Source organism: Xiphophorus hellerii, chromosome 14 (genome assembly GCF_003331165.1).
Source record: "Xiphophorus hellerii strain 12219 chromosome 14, Xiphophorus_hellerii-4.1, whole genome shotgun sequence".
Lineage (NCBI taxonomy): Eukaryota > Metazoa > Chordata > Actinopteri > Cyprinodontiformes > Poeciliidae > Xiphophorus > Xiphophorus hellerii.
Window position 1 is genome coordinate 18,065,069 of NC_045685.1, and position 12,560 is coordinate 18,077,628.

Genomic DNA, 12,560 nt, shown 5'->3' on the forward strand with positions numbered 1-12,560 from the left:
TTCTGTTTCACCTTTTGAATAAATATTAATTTTGCTTTATGCAGATGTTTTTACTTTTTTGTAAATTTCACTCATAAAAACATCTCTGATTTTATAGAAAACTACAATGAGGAAAAAATGCCATGTTGTTATAAACATGCACATTTTAAAAAATGGATCATTTGAAGATGAAGAAAACAAGTTCTTTGACGTAAATGCATTCTGAAGATTCAGTTCTTTTCAGAGAGTTCTTTTCAAAGAATACATGAAACTACTGAATACAAACAATGAGGATTTTTTCATTCATATTAAGGTTTAGATCTGTTTTCTAACGTTGGGTTTTAGGATGTAGTTTCTTTTTTATAAGTAGTTTTCTTTTTACTTTTGTTTTCTTCAGTTCTTCTTGCCTTATTTAAACTAACATCTTAGGTCACCAACATGTTATTTTTTATCTTCAGTAATTACACAATTTAAGATAATCTATTGACTCTTTCTAAATACAAGATGAGAAATAAAATGATTCTTCAAGTTGATTTTTAAAGCTCATAGTAATAAGATTAACTGTTTTCGAAGGATCACAAAACTTTCACAGCTCTAGAGAAAAGAGATTTAGCAGAAGTGAAACCAAAAACGCGTTTGGTTGAGAGCCGACTGTGTTTGAGTCATTCTAACGTGACTATGTTTTAAAAAAAAACAAAACATAGTCACGTTAGAATGATCCAGTCAAAGTTCAAACCTCAATCCAACTGAGAATCTGTGGCAAAACTTGAAAACTGATTTTCACAGCCACTACACATTCAATTTTACTGGAAAAACCTCTCAGACTTTTATGTTAAAATGTTGCAAACCTTTTTATTTCACATTACAATGAAGCATTTCTGTTTGTTGGTCGTTCATGCAGAATTTAGAGATCCACAAAAACTGACCTAAAATATACAAAACTAAGAGCCCACTGCGCTGAACATCATTAAAAACCTCCTGGTTATTCCACCAAATATTGATTTCTGAACTCTTCCTGAGTTAAAACATTAGTATCGTTGTTTCTAAATGAATATAAATTTGTTTTCTTTGCATTATTTGAGGTATGAAAACTCTGAATCTTTTATGTTTTTCTGACCATTTCTCATTTTCTGCAAATAAATAAATTTTTGCTTGGAATTTCAGAGAGATGTTGTCAGTAGTTCATAGAATAAAAGAACAATGTTCATTTTACTCAAACATAAACTTATAAAGAGTTAAATCAGAGAAACTGATAGGTTATTTTTACAAAGTGTTAAATTTAGACTCCCTGATGACGATAATTTACCTGATAGTTGAAAATTAGTTAATGATCCACTGTTTGAGGCCAATCATTCTCTACATACTGATACTGCTCATGCATTGCCTGTAAGCTTTATTGGTGCATTATCTGTATTTCTCCACAACATTCAGATAAAAACTCAATTACATACAGTGAACTTTGAGGTTGTGATCAGACGAGATGTGCAAAAGTTCAAAGGCAAAGCACTTTGTTAAGCCAGTTCTTATTAAATCTGAAGAAGTAATAACTTATTTCCCAATTCCCCAATAGTTTGAATCAAATCTAAACTTCAAGCAAGCTGAATAAGAAATGGATGAGACAAAGGGAAAGCCAACAGAGGGGACTCAAAGAGTCACAGATGTAGGATCAAGAGTAAAAACAGGCAGTGAGATCTGAAGAAAACAAGTATGGAGTAGCTCCAAAGATGGCAATAAAGTCAACATAACATGAAATATAAAAATATTCTCAAGACAGAAACCAACAGAATAACTTGTAGGGAGGAGGCGCAAACAGAGGCTGTAACCAGCTTAAATATACGCTCCTCCAGCCTGTGACCCTTTCATCGTGGCTCTCAGAACATGCTCATTAAATAAAAACCACTCCCTCACTATGCAGCTTAGTCACTGTGATCACAAGGCTGACATATGGCAGCTCACTAGTTTATTCTACCCCACCCAGGGGCAACTAGCTGCTCCTATGACCCAGCTAAAAGTAATGAGTGGGAGGAAAAACAAAAAGGAAAGGAAGGAGCTTCAGAGGTTTACATTTTTGATCCAAACTTAAAAACACAATAAATCTCTCCAGTTAGCAAAAAAGCCTGAAACGCCCCCTGGCTCCCACCTGCCCCCTCCTGTCCCACCTGCCCCCTCCTGTCCCACCTGCTCCCCCTCTTCTCCCCGTCTTCTCCCCCTCCTATAAGCGGTTCAGGGCGGTCGGTCTGGGTCTCCATGTCTGACATGTAAACCACATGATGTTTGTAATTATGTTTACAGTCCAACAGACGGAAACATTTATTTTCTTTAAGTTGTGCGACTAAAGCTCCACTACAAAAAAATCACTTAAACCTATTTCTTTGTTTCTTTTTGTCTAACTTCATTTAATGAATATGATATAAATATAACTGAGTTGCCTTATCGACTGAAGTACCATATATTTTTAATTATGTTAATTTGTATCTAAAACGGTTATTAGGTCAAGCAACACTTGATGGTTTTCCTCCCGTCTCTTTAAAAACTAGGTTATCCATCCTCCTCAAAGATTCAGCTTCATTTTGACAGCGATGACACAAAGTCTACATTGTGTAAAAAATCCCTACATTTTCAGCCCAATGAGAGTACAAGCTTTCTGCATTAGTAGATCCATTTATTTCTGCCCATCGTCATAAAATAAATTCACAAACTCTACATTTTCCTCTCTGTCTGTCATGTTCCTGTTCCTTCCCTTCCAGCCCGTCTGACTTCACTCTATCCGCCATCAATCATCTCTGCCCGTCATTCTCGCCTTTTAATGTTTCGTCTCTCTTCGTTCGTTTCTCTCTCTGGCTCCTTTTCCTTCCTCGCCGTATCTGGGTTGCTGTCTGAACTAGTTCATCAAGAGATTGCTCTCTCTGATGGCGTACGGTGGAAACAAGATGCTCTTCATGTGTAGCAGATACTTAACATGTTGCAGGACGAATTCGTTACCTGTCCCAATAAATGTGAAGATTATGTATTTAATGACGGATTTCATTTATTTTTAATACTTAAACTAAGGCTTATTTTCTTATTCTTCAGGTAAGTAAAAAGAAACAGAAACAAACAAAGATGGTAACAACAACCCTCCAACTTAATTCTCCAGGATAAAAATAAATAAAGCTAAACTAAATATGGTTTCCTGCTCTCTCATTAGTTTAAAGACAGGGGAATCTTTTATTAAAACATTTGCTGAGAAACATATCACGATATAGCAGCTTCATATCAGACAATATCGATAAATTAATTAGTTTTTAGTTTGAAATATCTGAAATACTGTTTTATCCACAGTTTCCTCAAGTTGCTTTTCTCATTTTCTACTTCAACTCCTTACCGTTGTTTTTTTTACTTTAAGCAGTTATGAGGCAAGGCGGCAAAACCTGAAACTGAAAATGCGCGAGTTGCTTAATAGAGTGTTGCTAGGTAACCAAAGCGTGAGTGAGTTGCTAGGTAACCAAAGAGCGAGTGAGTTAGTTGATTCCACTAACTTTGCTTTGCTAGCAGTGAATGGCTGCGCAGGTAAAGCCTTTCCTCTGCCAACATCTCCCAGAATGCCGTGCGGTTCTGTTTTGGAGTTCAGTGAAATTAGCGAATATTCTCTTTCATTTATAGCAGAACATATTTTCCATGTTATAAGCAAAATAATCTTCCAAGAGAGCAAGTACTTTCTTTTTTTAATCAGCATGAAGGAATTATTTATTTAAAACAAGCTCCTATATCTTGCTGAAAAGTTACTTGAAAGTCAGTTTTGTTTCATTTCATGTTTACTCAGATGTTTCCACTAGAAACTAAACCAAAAACACTTGGTAAGATGTTCAGCTGCTAGTTCTGGTTCAGAATATGTGACCAAATTGGACCTGAAAGATAAATAAAACTCTGAAGAAAAGCCACAGAAACAAAACAAAACTCTGTAGGAACTTCACACAACAATTTGTCAGAAGCAGCAAAGCACAGAAGCCACATCTGCATGTAAAATTATCAATCATGTATTCTGATAAGCTGCTAGTTATGAACGTCTTTGTGCATGTGAGAACATATGTTTGCCTTTGGATAAAATTCATTTTGGGGAGGGAGGAAGAGTCTATCCTGTAAAGTCAATGTTTTTGAGCTTCCCATCATGTTACAAAGTTATTCCCTCATCATAAACATACCTGGAGTGTTGCTTTGATTCTTTCATGCAGGTTTGAGAAGTCCTGTAATCTTCAGTGGCAGCCTAAACGCTGCCCTCACAACGTGCGTCTATTTACACTGTGATTCCTCCTCTCCGCTCCTTCAGACTAGCCAGCAGCAATTAGTAAACAGCTGGTGAAACAGGGCATCTGCTGAGCTCATTAGCACTCCTAAGAACGACTGTAAATGGCATAATGGAGGATCATTGTTGTGATGATGTGCTGATGGCAGAATGATGGAAAGAACAGAACCTTCTTAGAGACGGAGGCCAATTTCAAGGCGTCAAATTGCAAAGTAAAATGATTTTTCATATATGTAGCATTTTTTTTAACATCTGAAGGAAGCAAAGTTATTTTATTGTGCTATGAATTGAGCCTGGAAAACACACAATACTTTCCCTTTAAGAAAACTTCCCATCACACGGTTCTTAATCTGTTTCAGTGTCAAGGTTTCCCACTTTGCTGATTGCGCTTCTGCTTTTTATAAACTTTGAAACGAGCAGTAAAAGCCTGTCGAGGTTTGAAGCTTGATTATGTTGTCAAACAACTGAAGGCTGATGGGAACTGAGTCTGACTGCTGGCTTCGAGAACTGCAACTCGGCAAAACAGAAATGGGATGAGCAAGAATGGCTTCAGCGAAACAGAAATCTGCATAAAATAATCAAAGAAATGGCGTGATAGATAACTGCCATTAGGAGAAGAAAGAGCTGGAACTCATTTGCCAACTATATAATGTATTTTTCCATTCACTTTAGTTGATTCTGTTGTTCAGCTAAAACCTGAATGCACCTATTTCTGGTCTGGCTTCTGCTTTGCAAAAGTGAAATGTTTTGTCAGCTGAAATCTTCTGCAAAACTGAAAGCATTTAGCGTTTCGAACACAAAGGTCAAAGATTCCTGTTAACATCAGATGCAAGGATGAGTCCATTGTTCCTCTGCTGTGAACGCGCTGTGTGTTTTAGTGTATGGTGGTTTCAGAGTAGAGGCATGCATCTTAGTGAAAGGTCAGAACTGCTCCAGGCTGCAAACTAAAGAGGGGACCCAAGTGATGAATTGCACCTTAAGACTGTGTTCCTTTGCAGCGCAGCTCGTTTTGAACCGTGGGGATGTGTGGGTGGGACAAACAGCCGACTGCATGCAGATAAGTGCTGGAGTGGTTTCTGTAAAGGTTTAAATGAGAAGAACGAGAGTTAATGCATTGTTTTACAGTACAAAAGCATCACAACAGAAAACTGCAGTTGCAGTTATGCATATTTAATTAGCTAGTGGTTTATTTTTTAATGTGGGATCACAAACATCAAAACAATATCCACCAAAGTCATGCTGACAGTAAGAAGAGGAAACTTATTAGATAAATATCAGACAGATGACATGATATTGTGTTTCTCTCATGTCTCTCTCTGTCTACCAAAAGGATGCCGCCTGGGTCACTGTTTTCAACCAGCCCTTTGTTTGCAGGATAATTTTGTTTACACAGACTTCATCATCCATTTTATTACTTGTTTGGTTTATTTATTTTGTATATTTAAAATGTCTTCCAGCTCCAGAGTTAATTGTTCATAAGAAATTAAAGTTTATTGATCTTTGGAAGGATGAACTTGCATTATTTCACTATTATAAAAAACATCACTTGAAAATAGTCTCAAAACAGAATAATTATTACTTATTGACTTCTGGAATAATTTATCGTCAAGCAAAACTTGTTATAGTGAGAAGCTTGTTTGAATGAGGTCAAACGGTTGAACTCTGCAGCTGCCCTGCATGTTGGGTGTGCAGTGGTTCAACGTCGGGACAAACAACAACTCAGTTGTTTTCAAAAATATTCATAAGTTACGTACTTCAGATGTAAACTTAACAATTATGCACAGATGTATGTTGCTCTAAAATATTTGGAAGTTTTTGGGTAACAAAATGTGAAATTGTTTGAGAGGAGTGAATAGTTTTGCAGTCTGCTGTAAGGATGCCTCATTCTGAGTCTTTATCACATTGTGTTTCGCTCTAACCAGCTTTCCCACAATATGCTGCTGTTTTCGTCTGCAAGTGTAAATGGGGACATTGTGGATCTCATTCTTACTTGTTTCCATTTCCCCTTTTTCTGGCGCTAATTCTGAAATTGTGCAACTGTGTCAAAGCACTGAGGTGCAGAATAAACCCAGACGTGTTGAGATAAGAAACATTAACGTCATGGTTGTGTTAAGGACACACCTCCAGAGTGTTTTTCTTTGTTTCTAAATTAGATTTACTCGTGTAAAAATACATAAAAGCGCTTTATGCTTGTATTCTGTCATCTAATTAATCATCTGCAGAGATTAATAACTAAATATCTAAACTGAGGTGCTCTGTTTTAACATTTTGCATGAGCGTCATGTCACCAATGCTACGCTAAGCAAGCATTTGTGCACAAATGACCCAGAGCTTCTTAGCCACTCTCCAATCAGCTTTTATTTTGATCCTATAATGACCGCTTCTTTGAGTAGCAATAACCTTAAATAGAGCGAAAAGAGTCGGTGCAGTGTGCTTTACAAGACTTGCTTGATTTCTTTAAAGGACACATATTGTGCAAAATTCACACTTATACTCATAAAATCTGGGGTTACAATACGTAACCAACGTTTTCGTACTTCCATTTGGGTCTCAACTGCTTCTAAAAACAGTCCAAACACTTACAAAAAACCCACCAAGCTGGTTTTAGCAATAATTTAAGGTTTTTTGTTTTCTGGAAAATGAGCAGTTTCAAAAACTTCCAGAAGTTCCACAAATCAGCAGACACTGTGCCGTTACCTAGCAACCCCAGCAGAATTCTGCCCGTTACCTGGCAACCCAAGCTGAGCTCCGACATGTTCGGTCAGCTGGTTTTACTGCTGCATGCGCTGTACAACGGCTGCTGGCAAAGACAAGAGTTTTGTTGTTGACGTACCATCCAGAAACCACTTGATGGGTTCTTGTTGGATGTGCAGGAGGCTCTACTTCTGCTTTTCAGAGTTCTATGGTGTATAATTGTACATTTGTTTGCATCTGTTTTCAAGTACGAATGTTGGGGACGTAGCCAGCAGCAGCCCTAAGCTACAGTCTCATTATCCAAGAAGAATTTTGTGTAAAAAATGTAATGAACATGTTTTGTTTAGGCCATAGATCTATCTTAACTGCACAGGTTGGGAAGTCTCGCCTTCTCTAGTTGTTTTTAAATCAGCAGGACTGATCTGCTGACAGTGAGTTAGTTCTGTTTCACTGCTCCTCATGTGAAACAACTTCAGCGGCACGACGAGTGGGAGGCAGCTTCATGAATAATCAAGAGCCAGCGCAGAGACATAAGGTCGCAGATAAAACAGAATAGAAATATTACACAGCTGCTGTGGATTCGCTGCTTTAGCCCCGGCTAAGCGAGGGGACAATAAAATGGGACTTCATTTGTCCTTAATCGTCAAAGGTAATTCCACAAATTTCACCAATAAAACCATTTAGACACCCACCAGCCTGGGTTCTTTACTGGTATGGTTTGTTGTCTCTCTGAATTATTGAAGTGAAAATGATGGAAATGTAAGAAGTGAAAATCCACTGGCGACAGTTTTTGTTTGGGAAACTTGTTTTTCATGTGAACTCATGAGGTCAGAAGGTCATTTGTCCTGAGTTGAGCAATTTTGGCTGAAAAGTCCACCAGCTTTCTTCTGCAAATGAAGGTTGGTATGAAACCTGACGTCTACAATCCCTCTGAAGGAAAACTCTGTTTTTTTCTGGCTTTATGACATTAAATGAGACTAAACTTTTCCCTTTTTTAGGCCAGTTAGGATTACCAAAATTACTTCTGTTTCCTAAATGCAATAATGAGAGTATTTTTATTTCTTACTTCAAATTCAGAAGTTTGAACACAGAAGTTAAATCAGTTTGGGAAAGCCCAAATGATGACATCATGTCTTTAAAACATCTTGTGTTACCATATACTGTGTATTTTCTAATGATGTTATAACTTATGTTATTTTATATGCACGTTGTTTGTTGATGCTGTGTCTTAGTTTTGCTTCTTCGCTTGCTGCAGGTTCAGAGGCAAACTTCTCTCTGTGCTTATTTCTCTTCTTTACTTCTGTCTTTTTTCCTTTTAAACATTTCCCCTGAATTTTCTCCCTCATGTTTATCCATTTTTTCTTTTCCACATGTTCATTATAATTTAAATAAACCCAAATCACTTTTTAAAAAGTTTTATCAAGTCGAGAATCATGACGGAAGATTTAATGCTCCACTGGTGAAAGTGGAGCATTAAATCACCCCTGATAAAAAAAAACCCTGAATCCAAAAATGACAAAGAAAATTCTCAATGTTACATTTGATTTAAAGAAATCCAATAATTTGACTAAATTGATTACATTTTTGTGACATCATCAGTTCATTTCCGTTAATATTTCTCATCCAAATTTTTTTTAAATGAGTTTATTAATAAAATGTTGCACACATTATTCTTATTGAGAGAATGTGACAAAACCAATTTAATGCTAAAACTGCCTGTCGTACTGATTTGACGGCATTTGGGTTATTTGGAGGTCTGTGGATGTATTTTAACATTTCTGTTGTGTTCATTTCTGTGGTGCAGCAATAACATTCCCATGTCAAATTGACTAATAATCCAGTAGTGTTAGGATCCCAAATTTTCCAAAAACATGCTTGTATCCAATAATCAACTCCGTTTCAATCAATATTTAGTGCGGTGATGTTCTTTACCTCTTACAGACGACAGACCGATGAGTATAATTCACTCACTTTTCATTTTAAAAATACATTTAAAGTTTTTTTATTGTCCACCAACATGAAAAAACTCATCCTGAACATGAATTTGACTTATTTAAAATGTATTTTCCATATTTTCTTCTTAAGTAGTGACATTTATAAAGGAGGAGGGTTAAGGCAGCATCCCAAACACTCAGCTTCCTTGTGTGACATCACGGGAAAATCAGGAGAAATCCACCAAGATGTCTAAAGGAGAACTTTCCACAAGTTTGGGCCCAAATTCACAAACAATCCTAAGACTTAAATAGCCCCCACTGATGTACTTTAGGAAGTTGTTGATAATGTTTTTTGTTTCTTTCTATCAGAGCCAAATGTATCATTAAACAGACCATCCAGTGGCGAGTCATTCACGACTGGATTAGTGTTGGTTTTCTGCATTGCTATTCGTATCCCTCCTCGTTTCCTTTTTTGTTTTACGTGTTTTTGTTCACCAGTACTTTCTAGAGCTTAAAAAGCTACGAGGAATCCACACTTTGACCTCCATGGCACCAGATTTAACCAAAGTCATTAAAGCACAAACGCAAAAGAGCTTTAACTAAAGCAATTATTCTCATAAATGCTCTCAATCTCTCACAATTTCTGCCTATGCTGAACTGTAACCAGTGTTTTACAGTCTGAAGATGCGCTATAAAAACACATGATTAATATTTAATGGAAAGCAGTAATTATCCTCCAGGCTGGAGCTGTTAACTCCACTTCAAATATCCCTCCACACTGTTTCAGACTCATCATTTTCAGCCATAGTGAGGCAGAAGGCGTCGCTTATTGTCTCATTGCCACCAAAGTATAAAAATGAGCTTCCTCCCCGGATATCGTTATGCTGTTTGCAGACGCTCGCTGTGAGGTAATGGGAGAAGATTAATTGGGATCGCATCTGTTAGGTTTCATCTGATCAGTCTTGTTGAGAAGAAAAATGGCAGCGTGTGGATTTTTTGTCATATTTTATTAATTTTTTTTTTCCTTTCCGTCTCTGACGAAACGTTTCTGATTAATCAAAGGCACAAGATGGTCAGTTGATTCTTAAATGTTAAAAAAGAAACGTACCCTGTCCTGACACAGCTGAACCCTTTTGGTCCCAATTTGCAATCACTAATACGTGGTAAGACTAGCTTAGCATGCACAGAAGTGAAGAAAGGAGATCCAAGAAAGCTGTTGTTCACCTTGTGTTAATATTTCACTTCAAGTTAAAAACACATAAAATGTGTTTGTTGTGTTTAATTAATTAATTCTAGTAAAGATAGCACGGTTTTGTCACATGTTAATCTAAAGAAATAATTTTGTTTTGTGTGAACACAACAAAATTTAGCTAAGTGAATTAGCACACCGATACCTCTCCTAGCCATAAGGGGGCAGTAATGCAACAATAAAACTGCACGAACAGAAAAACCAGTTTAAACCGGATTAGTCTGGATGTTCATCCAAAGACTGCAGTGTGGTTTGTGCAACACCGTAAAAAATCATCCATTTTGTGATTTTCAACAAAGCACCAAAGATATAAGCATAAAGTGATAAACTGCACACACTAAATGCACTTTGGTTCTGCACATAGATTACATAGAGCACTTCTATTCTATATTCTATTCTATTCTACATCAAAAGAAATTAGATATTTGTTTGCTTGCATTGTCGTTCCTGCTACTGAATGTTTGTATGTTTATTTGGACCAGGAGAGGTGTTATTGTGATGCGCTTCAGTGGAAAAGACTTCTTTCGTAATTTGATAATCATCATTTTCAGCCACTGTTTACCTCCAGGTTCGCCGCTTCTGGCTTCTTCTCACGCAGCATTACCACACAGGCTTTGCGTCAGTTACATAAAAGTTGGGTATGATTCGATATGACCTTTCTGACTTTTAAAACCATATGATACGTAAACGGTTTAGTACCCCATACGGACTCGGCACAAATCAGACTTTTTGGGAGCGGTGAAAAGAATTGGGTCAATCTGCCGTAGAAAAAGTTGGATATGGGTCCAAAAAGAATCGGATTTGGGCCGAGTTGCCTGCTGTGTAAACATAGCCTTTGTTTCTGATTTTTAAATTAATCTGAGAAAATATTCCCAATGCTCCTCATTAGTGAAGGTCATTAAATGAACTGCCTCACATCCAGTCTGTGGATAAAATCCATACGTTCAGAAAAGCACTCAACGTGGATGTGTGTTCTTTCAGCATATAAAGAGTCAGGAACTGTGTGTGTGTGTGTGGGCGTGTGTTTGAGAGTGTGGGCTCTGTGATGTTCCCTCGCTGTGTGAATTAGCCTGCAGTGTAAAAGGCCACTCTTCATGCTGAGGCAGAGCTCTGATGAACTGTAGCGAAAAATAATGTAAAACCCGTCCAAACGCTCATCACTCACACAGATTCCAGCTATCTTCGCCTTCACCTCTCACCCCATTTTCTACATCCTACCAGCACTTATAACCCTCAGCTCCGGCTCGTCCGCTCTCCTCCTCATCCATTTCATCTGGCTGGAGATTCTCCGACTTCTGCTCTCCTGAAGAAGAACAGAACTTATCGATTAAAAAGACATCCGTTTGATTTACATGCTAAGGGTTTTATATCTTTGTACCACAAAAATATGTCTCAGAGAGCGCCATGGCTAGAAGAATGGATAGATGCTTCTATCCATTCTTTCATTTACCTTCTGATACTTGCCTGTCCTACAGAGGGTCTTGGTGAACATCATAAGCAGAACTCAGACCTGTGAGGAGTTATAAATCCACATCACACAGCTTGGCCCCTCCAGGATGTCACAATGTTTTTTTGTGTGATTGTTGCAGCCTAAAATTGCTAATTTTTCTGACATCTTGTTGCCTTCAAACTTGAAAAGAAATTCACATTTTCACGCCTCCATTTGTGTCTCAATTGGTTAAAAAAAAAAAAAAGAGCCCAAGCTCTTAAAAAAACACAATCCAGCTGTTTTTAACAATGACTTAAAAGTTTTTTGGTGTCTGGAAATTGTTAAGTCACGATCACCTGGCACGACTCGTTACCTAGCAACCCCAGCCTGTTACCTAGCAACCCAAGCTTGAGCTCCAGCACATTTGGTCAGCTGGTTTGACTGCTGCATGCGCTGTACAATGGCTGCTGGAAAAGACAAGAATTTTGTTGTTGACTGAAACCACGTGAGAAATTTTTATTGGTTGTGCAGGCGGCTCCACTAATACTTTTCAAAAATGTATGGTTGAATAACTGCACATGTGTTTGCAGCCATTTTCACATGTGACTGTAAGCGTTGAGTTGGGGGGTGTGGCCAGCAGCAGATTATTTGGATTTAAAGTGACAAGATGCCCTAAAGCAGCTCATTGTGACAGAAACTCAAAATAGACCTGAGCACACTGAAATCTCATTGTCTAAGAGTGACTTTGTGGAAAAAAATTAATAAATGTATTTTTCATAGCCTATAGGCCAATCCTAACCTGTCCAAGGAAGCAAAATAATAGGTCATATAAAGGTCAAATAAAGTTTTATTTATGTCTTACAAAAAAGTTGAAATTGTTGCACATAAACTTCCCAAAAAGACAAGATTTTAACCATTAATATTTAAAGTACAAATAACATTTTCAAGTACCTTCTTGAAACAGTGTCCTTAATACTTGCTTGTAATATTGAG